At 41.9% G+C, this 12,420-nt stretch overlaps 1 protein-coding gene across 1 annotated transcript in view; it reads right to left on the bottom strand.

The window, feature by feature from the left end:
• Nucleotides 1-12,420, bottom strand: part of Ptprn2 (protein tyrosine phosphatase receptor type N2) — a 748,763-nt gene that overhangs the window by 489,417 nt on the left and 246,926 nt on the right. The window lies entirely within an intron of this gene.

The following is a 12,420-nucleotide window of genomic DNA, read 5'->3' as shown; positions in this document are numbered from 1 at the left end:
TCTTCAGATATCTTCTCCTTTCTTGTCCACATCTCAAAATTATGTAGTCTAGATTCCTGACATTATGGCCTACAGCTTCATCATTCAGACTTCCTGTGAGGCTGGGCCACAGCCAGCTCCACCTGTGTTCCTACCAACAGCTCCCTTCTAACCACCTATTCCACCATCCCACTTTCTTTATTGTCTTCTACTATTCCCGCCTCCCTCCAACTCCCTGGTCCAGCATGCCTTAACCCTACCTCTCTCATCTACCCCCAACTATCTTCTCCCTCCATGTTTCCCAATTTCCTTCCTTGTTTACCTAGAAAATCTCTCTCTCCTCCAAGGATGGCTTCACCCCTAGAGGGCCCTCAGTAAATCTTCTTTTGCCTGGCTACCATCCGTATCCCTATCCAGCCCATAAGCCTTACTGCTGACGGCCCTATTGATAAAGGGGCCCCTGTAGTTAAGTATGAGCTTACAGAGTGTAGGAGTCACATCTGCTGGGAGGTGTTCCCAGTGTCTTCAGAGGGATCTGCTGATAAATTGGGATGTCTTTGATGGACATTCTTGGTAAACATGTCCTTAAATCATTACAAGGGGGAGAATCCTCTGACAGCCAATATTTTTGCCTCCTGCCCTGGCTTAATGCTGCATCCTGGTCCAAAAAAAAAAAAAACCACCCATCTTTGATGCTTTGATGCTTTTGTCAGCCTTTTGACTCTGATACTGTGGGGGGAAAGAATAAGTCTGATGTGTAACTCTTTAATCCTCAGCAAGGAGATAACGGAGTAACCAATAGGAGCCTATGCGCCCACATTTAGGAAGGGACTCTAGCAGTGCTAGGGGTGGCTAGGTGGGTGTCAGGTTCTCCAGAATGAGGCAATGTCTCCATCTAACCATGACCAGCTGACCTGCATAGTGAACCCAGGAAGAAGTGACAATCAAAGTAGCCCCGTCTGGACTCTGCTACACAATGCCTTGTTCTCTCTCACAGGCATCAGTGTGCACATCTGCATGCCTCGTGCCAGACATGATTAGTCATTACTTTCAAGGCCAAGTGTTGGAAACTATAATCAGTAAACATGAACTCTACCCTTTCTGACCTGAGTGGGTACAGACATTTAACCCCCTAACATTAGTTACAACCATCACCACTCACCAAGGTCCACGAGGATGGGTAGGCTCACAGGTCCATTCTTTCCTGTCACACGGATGCCAGTGTGACACAGGTGGACCCCTGGGCTTGCTGGCTTGCTAGTCTAGTCAAACAGATGATATAGTGGCCAAAATGAAAAAATGTTCCCTCTAAACTTGGGTATGTGAAGGTTTGGTCTCCAATTGGAGGGGGTGCTCTTTAGGATATGGTATGGCCTTGCTGGAGGAGCTACCTGGCTGAGGCAGGGCTTGGAGAGTTCATAGTCTAGCCTCACTTCCAGTTCTTTCTCTGCTGGAAGCTGGAAATGTTTGCTTTCTCTGCTTTCTGCTCCATCCTCCAGCTGTCATACTTCTCCATCCGCTATGTATTCTCCCTCTGGAACCTTAACACTAAGTAAACTCCTTTTACAAGGTACTTTGGGTTAGGGTATTTTCTCAGAGCAACAGAAAAGTAATTAACACAGACGAGTCACAGAGTCTATCTCAAAAAAGAAAAAAGATGGAGAGAGACTGAGGAAGCCTCCTGATATCAACCCCTGACCTCCACACACATATATTAATACACACTCAGACACACACACACACTACTCAGGACTGAAGCAGAAATACAAGTGGAAGGAGAAGGCAGAAGCTGGGATCAGCTGGTACCCAGTCCCAACCTGCCCCAAGTACACATCAAACAAGCAGGCCAGGCCCCTTTAATTGTGTAGCACCTCAGTCATAATTGTGTGGAATTGGTGACCAGCATCACCCAGACTCAAAGCTGCTGTCCCTATTACTTCAATTTGCACATGTGGCTTAGAAGCACCTGATCCCTAAGCCCAGTGGCAAACACTATCCTGAATAAATAGGAAGAGTATCAGGCTGTGTGCTTAACAGTCTTTGGCTGGGAAACCTGCTACCAGAAACTACGAGGCTGAGCAGCACCTCTTGTGTGGAAATCATAATGAGTAAGACACCGCCATACACTCTCTGCTTTGCAGCAATATGCTCAGGCTGGGTTAGTGTTCAAGGGAATGCAGACCTTCACCTCAACTTCCACTGACTTTGGCCTACAGGCTCTGTGCTCTGTCTTGGCCCAGTCCAGATCACTGCCGCCAGACCATCCCTTGTCATTTGGAACAAAGTCGAAAAAAGCTAAAATCCTTTCTGTCTTCTGGCAAGGAAGCTCTTCCACAAAGGCTTCTGAACAGTTAGAGATAAAAGTGGAATAAGCCTTTCAGGTCTCTGGACCCTCAAGACTTTTTTTTTTTTTCTAAAACCAGCAGGACTTACATTTAAAGGAAGGTGAAAGCCATTTACCCCCGCAGAACTCCAAGAATTGGTGAATCTCAAACGAACTTGCCTTCTAAGAAATCTGGGTATCTGCCAGAGGTTGGACATTGCATCTGGAAAGGGATTCTTGCCCCTCCTCCAGCTAATGAGACCTCAGGACCCCTAAGAAGCCTTCTATCACATGGAATTGAGCTGGGGGTCTCAATGACAGTCTGCCCTGTCAGTGATGGCCCCTTATTCTCTGTAGGGGTCCACTCCTCCTTCAATCCACCCCCCTTCTTCTTCCTTACTTCATTTTTAAAGCAGTAGGGCAGAAGACAGGAGGTACCTGTCCAAAGCCTTCAGATCCCGTTTCTTCAATTTCAAACCAATTCACACCCAAGATAATAACCTCACACTGCCAACTAGCTGTCAATCTTTTCCTGTCATCTTGAGAGAGTGCCTTACTAAAAGTGAAAGGCTTTGTCTCAAATCTGAGATGAAGCCATGTCCTTAAGAATATGAAGTAGAAGTTCCCAGTGAGCCCCGGGTTGGCTGCCACAAGAATGGATTTGAGCATCAGCCAGCGCTCCTCCCGGAGCCCATCCACATGGGAATTCTGTGGGCAGCATGAGGTCTGTTCCCAAGGTGGAGTGACAGCTGTCTGAGACATTCTGAGCACTGAGAAAGGTAGCAAAGCTCAAGGGCCACCAGCAGCTGGTCCAAGACTACTCTCTGCCTGTCCCTTGCTGAGGGACAGAGAGAGAACAGATCCAGATTTGTGGAAGACACATTGGCCATGCCAGTGAAAACCAGTAATGGGGCATGTCACACCATAAACATGAGAAAGAAAGGCAGTACTTCAGTCAGGCACTGCTATGGAAAGAAAACTAACTCCTATTAAGATATGAACCTGCATCAGACTGATTACCAGAACCAGCAAGGGGGACACTGGTCCCTGAGACAGGTCTGTGTGTGGCTCACATGGTCCCTCTGCCACAGAGTTCTCAGCCTCTCTCAAGACACTAGTCTCTCTGACACTGTTCATATGATACCAGAAGGAACAAAGTCAGACACTGAGGGTCACTGCTTCTTGGGTCATCCATCCATGTTCCTGGGTATCCCAAAGGAACACAGGAAGTCCAGTGAAATGGTGTCTGAAAGCAGTAAGCAGGGAACCACCTATAATTTTAACATTTTTCCCCTGAAAATGGTTGTTCTGGCTATTTAAATTTTTTATATTTAAAGAAACTGAAGTCAGATCACATGTCTGTCAATAACAGGATGAAGACATGCCTTAAATAGGTGCTTCGAAAAAAATATTTTAATGTCATTTTATTTCCACTGTGGTTGACACTTAGTTTCCTCAAGGACACTTACTAGCAAGTCTCTGTGCCTGTACATCTATGTATATATACAATAAATATTCCCTGTGTGTGCAATCAATGACCCATACAGGTACCTTTTACATTTCAAGAGAATACTAAAGACTAACAGTCAAGAGCAAACAAACACAGATTACTAGCAACCAGTCAGGTGTGTGGCATATTCTTCAGGTATTAAGTAGCTCAGCTCTCCAGGACCAGGCAAGGTAAGTGCTGCTGGCATGTCCTTCATTTCACAAATAAGAAAACTAGGACAGTCAGTGGTAACTTGACATTCCTGACCAATATGAGGCGAGAAGGCTGGAGTCAAGCAGAACCACAGCCAATGGTATCCGTTAGAGCATCCATTTTCTTGTCCTTAGTAGACTGTACATGCATAGAGAAGCACTGCTTCATCTCTGCCTGGTCTCTGGAAACCCTCAAGCATTTTCACTGACATGACCCTGCTCTGTTTACTCCTACACACCCCCAACACACACAGCTATAGGACGTTCATCCTGAGTCTCTACTGACATTATCCCCAGTGATAGATTAGGTCTGTGGATGCACAAACACAACTAATATGGGCTTCTAAAAAAAGAGTGCTTAAATACACACCTATGTGCACTCTGCCACTATGCCAGGCAGGCATCTAGGACTGTTATTATCACCAGTCTTTTCAGCATAGGCTAGACTGAATCAGGAATCCGCAGGAAGAATAAAGAGAACAGCTACGACTCTCCTCACGAGTTCTCTCAATTCTTTGGGGACTTTGTTGTTTTTTTTTTTTTTTTTTTTCATCTGTGCTTGTTCGCTTTCAGATGGAAATAGCATTTGTACCTTGCCCTGGCCCTGGGATATGCTGGTGAATTTATCCTACCACTGTATGGGAAATGTACAGGGAAACACTACAGATACCATGCATCCACAAAAGACTTGGTGAGGTAGTAACCCATGTCAGAAAGGGAAGAATTGGGGTGAACCAGAAAATTGAGAATCCAAGAGTCACTTTCTTTTTTTTTTTTTTTTATTTTTAGACTGAGGATTTATTTTGATCATTGTATTCATTTCTTCTATAGTATCTTTTTTCTTTTTTATTATTTTATTGGGTATTTATTTCATTTACATTTCCAATGCTATCCCAAAAGTCCCCCACACGGTCCCCCCACCCACTCCCCTTTCTAAAGAAAGATGGCAAGAGAAGCTGGCAAATGATCCCCAGTCATTATCTTGAAGAAAATAGAGAACTAGTCCACCTCCATCCCCTGACACCTACTCAACCCTGGCATGGGACAGGGGTAACAACATCTACTTCTCTATTATCCAGAGCCCACCACTCTGATAGCAGGGCTACCTCCAGGATTCAGGCCTGCTCCTGCCTGGCCAGACCACTGGATAACCTGGAGCTCTCTATTTAATATCAGTATTGGGCAACTTGATTCTTGCTTCTACCATCTGTGTGTTCACGTGTCTGTATGGGTGCATGCATCTGTGCATGCGTGTGTGTGTGTGTGTGTGTGTGTGTGTGTGTGTGTGTGTGTGTGTGTGTGTGTGTGACTTCAGCAGTCTCATACCTGCACAGGACCTCTGCTTTAAGAGGACAGGATCCCACTGTGAGATCCAATCATATACTCCCTTCATTCTGTGAGCTATGTCCTTCCATATGAAATTTGCTGAGCATTTTTCCCCAAGCAAGAAAGGATGCTACATTTTATCAGGTTCTTTTCTGCATCTGTTGAGATGACTGCTGGGTTTTTATTCTTCCTACAAATGCTGTGTCCATTTGCATCTGTTGACCCAGCATGGCATCTCTGTGATCAATCCCACTTAGTCACAATCTAGGGTAATCTATCCAGAGTCACTGGATAGTAACTAACCTCTATTGTGCAAAGTTCTTGCGACAATGTTCTCACAGAATGCATTTAGAAAAATTCTCTTCCTTTTGTGGGTTTGCTTTTTGTTTGTTTTGTTTCATTTCATTGTATTGGGAAGCTTGAGAATAACTGGTATCAGTTTTTGAAGTGTCTGATAGAATTCAGCCACAAACGTACCCAATTCTGAGTTTTTCTCTGATGGGAGAATTTTCATTACTAATTCAATTTCCTTGTTATTGATCTACTCAGATTTTCTATTTCTTCACGTATGAGTCTCAGTCGCCTGTATCTATGGCGTATGTTTCTTTGAGGCATTTTTAGACACGTTGGTTTTACTTAGGTACAGCAGTCTTTACGACTCCTCATATTTTTGCGATGCCAATTTTAATGTTTTCATTTCTGATTTGAGGGTTTTTTGGTTTTGTTTTTAATTGTTGGTGTAGCTAAAGTCTTGTCCATTTTGTTTATGTTTTTATGCCATCTCTGTTTACCTCTCCTGTGTTTTCCTCGTTCATTTCTGTTCTGACTTTCATGGCTTCCTAACATTCACTTTGGGATTAGTCTGTTTTTCTCTCCTGCCAACATATAATTCTAATGCTTTTTTCTTTGGACATTTTCTTTATTAGAATTTTCATCACTATGAGAATTCTTTGCTTTTGTTGCTTTGTGTCCTAGTATGTATTGTTTCCTCTTTCATTTGAGTTGTGACATTCCTCTGGCTCGTTTTTTAAACTTTTTTGACCCTTGATGGTGTTGTTTGGCCTCCACAGATATTTGGGTTGTCTAAATTTCTGCTGATTACTGATTTATAGTTTTGTAATATTGTGGCCAGAAAAGATATTTTATATGATTCAGGCTACTGGGTTTATTGAGATGTTCTGTAGCCTAGCATCTCTCTGTGCACATATCCAATCTACTCTGCTACTGGATGAGAAGTGCTGGCTGTCTTTCTGGTTCATCTGGACTAAAGTGAAGCTTTTACCCAATATGTCCTTCGTGGTTTTCTGATTGATCTTTCCATCCCTGAAATGGAGCCCTGAGGTCTTCTCACGGTATTGTGGTCTGTTTAAACCTATCATCCTCTACTCTGTATATTTAGGTGCCCTGCTTCTTGTAACTCATGGAGCTGTTCTATGCCTTTGACTGGAGAACTTGATCCATGTTACAGGTTGTTAAGTCAAGATTCACAACTGCCATTATTCATTTTTTATTTGTTTCTTTTTCCTTCTGCTGCTGCTGTCACTAATGGTTAGGTACTTTACATCTGCTTTATGCCAGAAATAAAATACTACCAGCGTTTGCTTTTTGGTTATCATGCAGCTCAAAAGACATATATAACAGGTTGTTTTATGGTACTAATAACACAAGGTTGATCAAATAAAAAAATATTATTATTTCTTCCCATACATTCAATATTTTTGATCTCACAACTCATCTTGTATGTCTTTAATAAATTACTGCAGCTGTCATTTTAATATTTTTGTCTTTTAATCTTCAAATTAAATATATGAGCTATAACACTCTGCCATCATATGATTAGAATATTAAACTGGTTATATAATTTTTATTTAAATTATTTATTTACATTCCAATTGTTGCCTCCCCTCCCAGGCCCCTCTCCCACAGTTCCTTCTCCCATTCCTCATCTCTCTTGCCTCCAAGAAGGTACTTCCCCACACCAGGTCTTCCCCTTTCCTGGGGCCTCAAGTCTCTCAAGGACTAAGCGCATCTTCTTCCACTGAGGCCAGAACAGGCAGTCCTCTACTACATATGTGCCAGGAGCCTCAGACCTGACTTTCTATGCTTCTGCTTGGTGGCTCTGTCTCTTGGAGCTCCCTGGGGTCTGAGTAAGTTGAGGCTGCTGGTCTTTCTATCGGGTCACTCTCCCCTTCAGCTCCTTCAATCCTTCCCCTAATTCAACCATAGGGGTCCCCGACTTCAGTCCAATGGTTGGGTATAAGCATCTTCATCTGCCTCAGTCAGCTGCTGTTGGGCCTCTCAGAGAACAGCCATGCTAGACTCCCGTCTGTAAGCATATCATAGCATCAGTAATAGTGTCAGGCCTTGGTGCCCTCTGCCCCATGAGATAGATCCCAAGTTGGGCCAGTCATTGAGCCAGCTTTCCTTCAGTCTCTTCTCCATTTTTTTCTCTGCAGTTCTTTTAGACTGGAACAATTCTGGGTCAGAAATCTTGACTGTGGGTTAGTAACCCCATCCCTCCACTTGAGGCCCTGTCTATCTATTGGAGGTGGATTTGGCGAGTTCCCTCCCCCCAGTGTTGGGCATTTTGGCTGTCAGCCCCATTGAGACCTCTCTCACTACCCAGGTCTCTAGGACTGTCTAGAGGGACATCCCCCTCCAAGACTGCATATTTCCATTCATTCTCTTGACCCTTTGGGCTTTTCTCCTGTCCTCCTACCCATGCCTGATCCTGTTCCTCTCCCCCACCCCCACCCCCCGCCTCCCAGGTCCCTCCTTCCCTCTGCCTCCCGTGATTATTCTTTCCCCTTCTTAGTGAGATTGGAGCATCCTCACTTGGGCCTTTCTGCTTGTTACACTTTTTACAGTCTGTGAATTGTATTCTAGGTATTCTGTACTTTTTGGCTGATATCCACTTATCAATGAGTACATAGCATGCATGTCCTTTGGGGACTGAGTTATCTCACTCAGGATGATATTTTCTAGTTATATCCATTTGCCTGCAAAACTCATAATGTCCTCATTTTTAATAGTGGAATAGTATTCCATTGTGTAAGTGAAACACATTTTCTGTGTCCATTCTTCCCTTGAGAGACATATGGAATGTTTCCACGTTGTGACTATTACAAATAAGGCTGCTATGAACATAGTGAAACACTTGTCCTTGTGGTATAGTGAGGCATCTTTTGAGTACATGTCTAAGAGTGGTAGAGCTGGGTCTTCAGGTAGAACTATTTCTAATTTTCTGAGGCACCTCCAGATTGATTTCCCGAGTGGTTGTGCCAATTTTCAATCCTACCAGCAATGGAGGAATGTTCCTCTTTTCACATCCTCACCAGCATGTGATGTCTCATGAGGCTTTTTTTTTCCTGTTTTTTTTTTTTTTTTTTTTTTAAATCTTAGCCATTCTGATTGGTGTGAGGTGGAATCTCAGGGTCGTTTTGATTTGCATTGCCTCTAATGACTAAGTACTTTGAACATTTTTTTAAAGTGCTTGTTGACCATTCGAGATTCTTCTGTTGTGAATTCTGTTTAGCTGTGTATTCCATTTTTAATTGGGTTATTTGGTTTTTTGGAGTCTAACTTCTTGAATTCTTTATATATTTTGGATATTAGCCCTCTATCAGATGTAGGGTTAGTTAAGATTTTTTTCCCCAATCTGTAGGTTGCTGATTTGTTCTATTGATGGTATCTTTTGCCTTATAGAAGGTTTCAGTTTCATGAGGTCCCATTTATGAATTGTTGATCTTAGAGCCTGAGCGATTGGTGTTCAGGAAATTCTCCCCACCCTGCCCTGTGCCAATGAGTTCCATGCTCTTTCCCACTTTCTCTTCTATTAGATTCAGTGTAACTGGTTTTATGTAGAGTCCTTCATCCACTTGGACTTCAGCTTTGTGCAAGGTGATAAATATGGATCTATTTTCATTCGTCTACATACAGACTGAAAGTTAGACCAGCACCATTTATTGAAGATGCTTTCTTTTTCTCCACTGTATATGTCGTAGTTAGGGTTTTACTGCTGTGAACATACAGCATGACTAAGGCAACTGTTATAAGGACAACATCTAATTGGAGCTAGCTTACAGGTTCAGAGGTTCAGTCCATTATCATAAAGTTGGGAGCATGGCAGCATCTAGGAAGTCATGGTACAGGAGGAGCTAAGAGTTCTACAACTTCATCTGAAGGCTGCTGGCAGAATACTGACTTCCAGGCAGCTAGGATGAGGGTTTTAAAGCCCAGGTCCACAATGAAACACCTACTCCAACAAGGCCACACCTCCAAATAATGCCACTCCATGGGCCAAGCATATACAAACCACAACAGTATAGTTTGGGCTTCTTTGTCAAAGATCAAGTGTCCATAGGTATGTGGGTTTACTTCTGGGTCCTCAATTCTATTCCACTGACTGACCTGCCTATCTCTGTACCTATGCCATGCAGTTTTTAATCACTATTGCTTTGTGTCCAACCTGAGGTCAGGAATGGCGATTCCCCTGGAAGTTCTTTTATTGTTGAGAATTGTTTTGGCTACCCTGAGTTTTTTGTTTTTCCATATGAAGTTGAGAATTGTTCTTTTCATATCTGTGGAGAATTGTGCTAGAATTTTGATGGGAATTGCATTGAATCTATAGACTGCTCTTGGTAAGAGGGCCATTTTCACTATGTTAATCCTACCTATTCATGAACATGGGAGATTTTTCCATCCTCTGAGGTCTTCTTTGATTTCTTTTTTCAGGGATTTGAAGTTCTTGTCATACAGATCTTTCACTTGCTTGGTAAGAGTTACACCAAGATATTTTATACTACTGTGGTTATTGTGAAGGGAGTTGTTTCCCTAATTTTTTTTTCTCAGCCTGTTTATCATTTGTACAGAGGAAGGCTACTGATTTGTTTGAGTTAATTTTATATCTTGCCACTTTGCTCAAGTTGTTTATCTGGTTGTTCTCTGGGGAATTCTGGGGGTCACTCATACTCATTTACTATCCTATCTCCCACAAATAGTGACACCTTGACTTCCTCCTTTCCAATTTATATTCCTTTAACCTCCTTTTGTTGTTGTCTAATTGCTGTAGCTAAAACTTCTAGTACTATATTGAATAAATAGGTGAAGAGTGGGAAGCCATGTTTTGTCCCTGATTTTGGAGGGAAGAATTGAAGTTTCTCTCCATTTCATTTGATGTTGGCTGCTGGTTTGCTGTATGGTGCTTTTATTATATTTAGGTACGTGCCTTGAAATCCTGATCTTTCCAAGACTTTTAACATGAAGGGGTACTGTATTTTGTCAAAGGCTGTTTCAGCATCTAATGAGAAGATCACGTGATTATTTTTCTTTGAGTTTGTTTATATAGTGGATTATGTTGATGCATCCTGGGATGAAGTCTACTTGATTCTGTTGAATGATCATTTTTAATGTGTTCTTGGATTCAGTTGTGAAAATTTTATTGAGTATTTTTGCATTGATATTCATAAGGGAAATTGGTCTGAATTTCTCTTTTTTTGTTGGCGTTTGTGTGGTTTAGGTGACAGAGTAACTGTGACTTCCTAGAAAGAATTAGTTAGTGTTCCTTCTGTTTGTATTTTGTAGAATCATTTAAGGAGTATTGGTATTAGCTCTTCTTTGCAGGTCTGGCAGAGTTCTGCACAAAAACCATCTGGCCCTGGACTTTGTGGTTAGGAGGGTTTTAATGACTACTTCCATTTTCTTAGGGGTTATAGTACTGTTTAGATAGTTTACCTAATTTTGATTTAACTTTGACATGGTATCTGTATAGAAAATCATCCATTTCATCTATATTTTCCAGTTTTGTAGAGTATAAGGTTTTATAGTAGGTTCTGGTGAGTTTTTTAATTCCCCCGGTTTCTCTTGTTATGTCTCCCTTTCTATTTCTGATTTTGCTAATTTGGATACTGTCTTGGTGCCCTTTAGTTAGTTTGGCTAAGAGTTTATCTATCTTGTTGATTTTTCTCAAAGAACCAGCTCTCAGTTTTGTTGCTTTGTATCATTCACTTTGTTTCTATTTGGTTGATTTCAGCCCTGAGCTTGATTATTTCCTGCTGTCTACTCCTCTTGGATATATTTGCTTCTTTCCATTCTAGAATTTTCAGGTGTGCTATTAAGTTGCTTGTATGGAATTTCTCCAATTTCTTTATAAAGGCACTTAGTGCTGAATTTTCCTTTTAACACTGCTTCCATTGTGTCCCACAACTTTGGGTATGATGTGTTTTCATTTTCATTGAATTCTAAAAAGTCTTTGGTTTTTTTTTTTTTTATTTCCCTGACCAAGTTATCACTGAACAGAGGGTTGTTCAGTTTCTATTGGTATGTGGACTTTCTGTTGTTTTTGTTGTTAAGTCTACCCTTAGTCCCTGGTGATCAGATAGAGTGTATGGGATTGTTTCAATCTTCTTTTATCTGTTGAGGCTTGTTTTGTGTCCAATTATATGGTCAATTTTGGAGAAAGTTCCACGAGATGCTGAGAAGAATTATAGTCTCTTGTTTTGGGGTGAAATGTTCTGTAGATATCTGTTAAATCCATTTGGTTCATAACTTTTGTTAGTTTCCCTGTGCCTCCCTTTAGTTTCTATTTCAATGACCTGTCCTTTTTACCAATGAATTTTACACTCACAGGGTGTTGTTGTTGTTGTTGATGTTGTTGTTATTAGCATGAGTTTTCAGTTTCAAGCACTCTCTTGAGCCTTTGCTTCTATGGGAAAGCTTTTATCCTGGTTTTATCTCTGAAGGACTTTTCCAGTTATCACGTTCTTGTCTGACAACATTCTGTGTTTTGTCTCTTAAGAATTTTTTTAATTAGGTATTTTCTTCATTTGCATTTCCAATGCTATCCCAAAAGTCCCCCATATCCTCCCCCCAAGTCCCCTACCCACCCACTCCCACTTCTTGGCCCTGGCGTTCCCCTGTACTAAGGCATATAAAGTTTGCAGGACCAATGGGCCTCTCTTTCCAATGGTGGCCGACTAGGCCATCATCTGATACATATGCAGCTAGAGACATGAGCTCTGGGGGGTACTGGTTAGTTCATTTTGTTGTTCCACCTGTAGGGTTGCAGATCCCTTTAGATCCTTGGGTACTTT

Source organism: Mus caroli, chromosome 12, assembly GCF_900094665.2.
Source record: "Mus caroli chromosome 12, CAROLI_EIJ_v1.1, whole genome shotgun sequence".
NCBI lineage: Eukaryota > Metazoa > Chordata > Mammalia > Rodentia > Muridae > Mus > Mus caroli.
The sequence above is the reverse complement of the archived record's forward strand: the minus strand, read 5'-3'. Positions and strand labels throughout refer to the sequence as shown.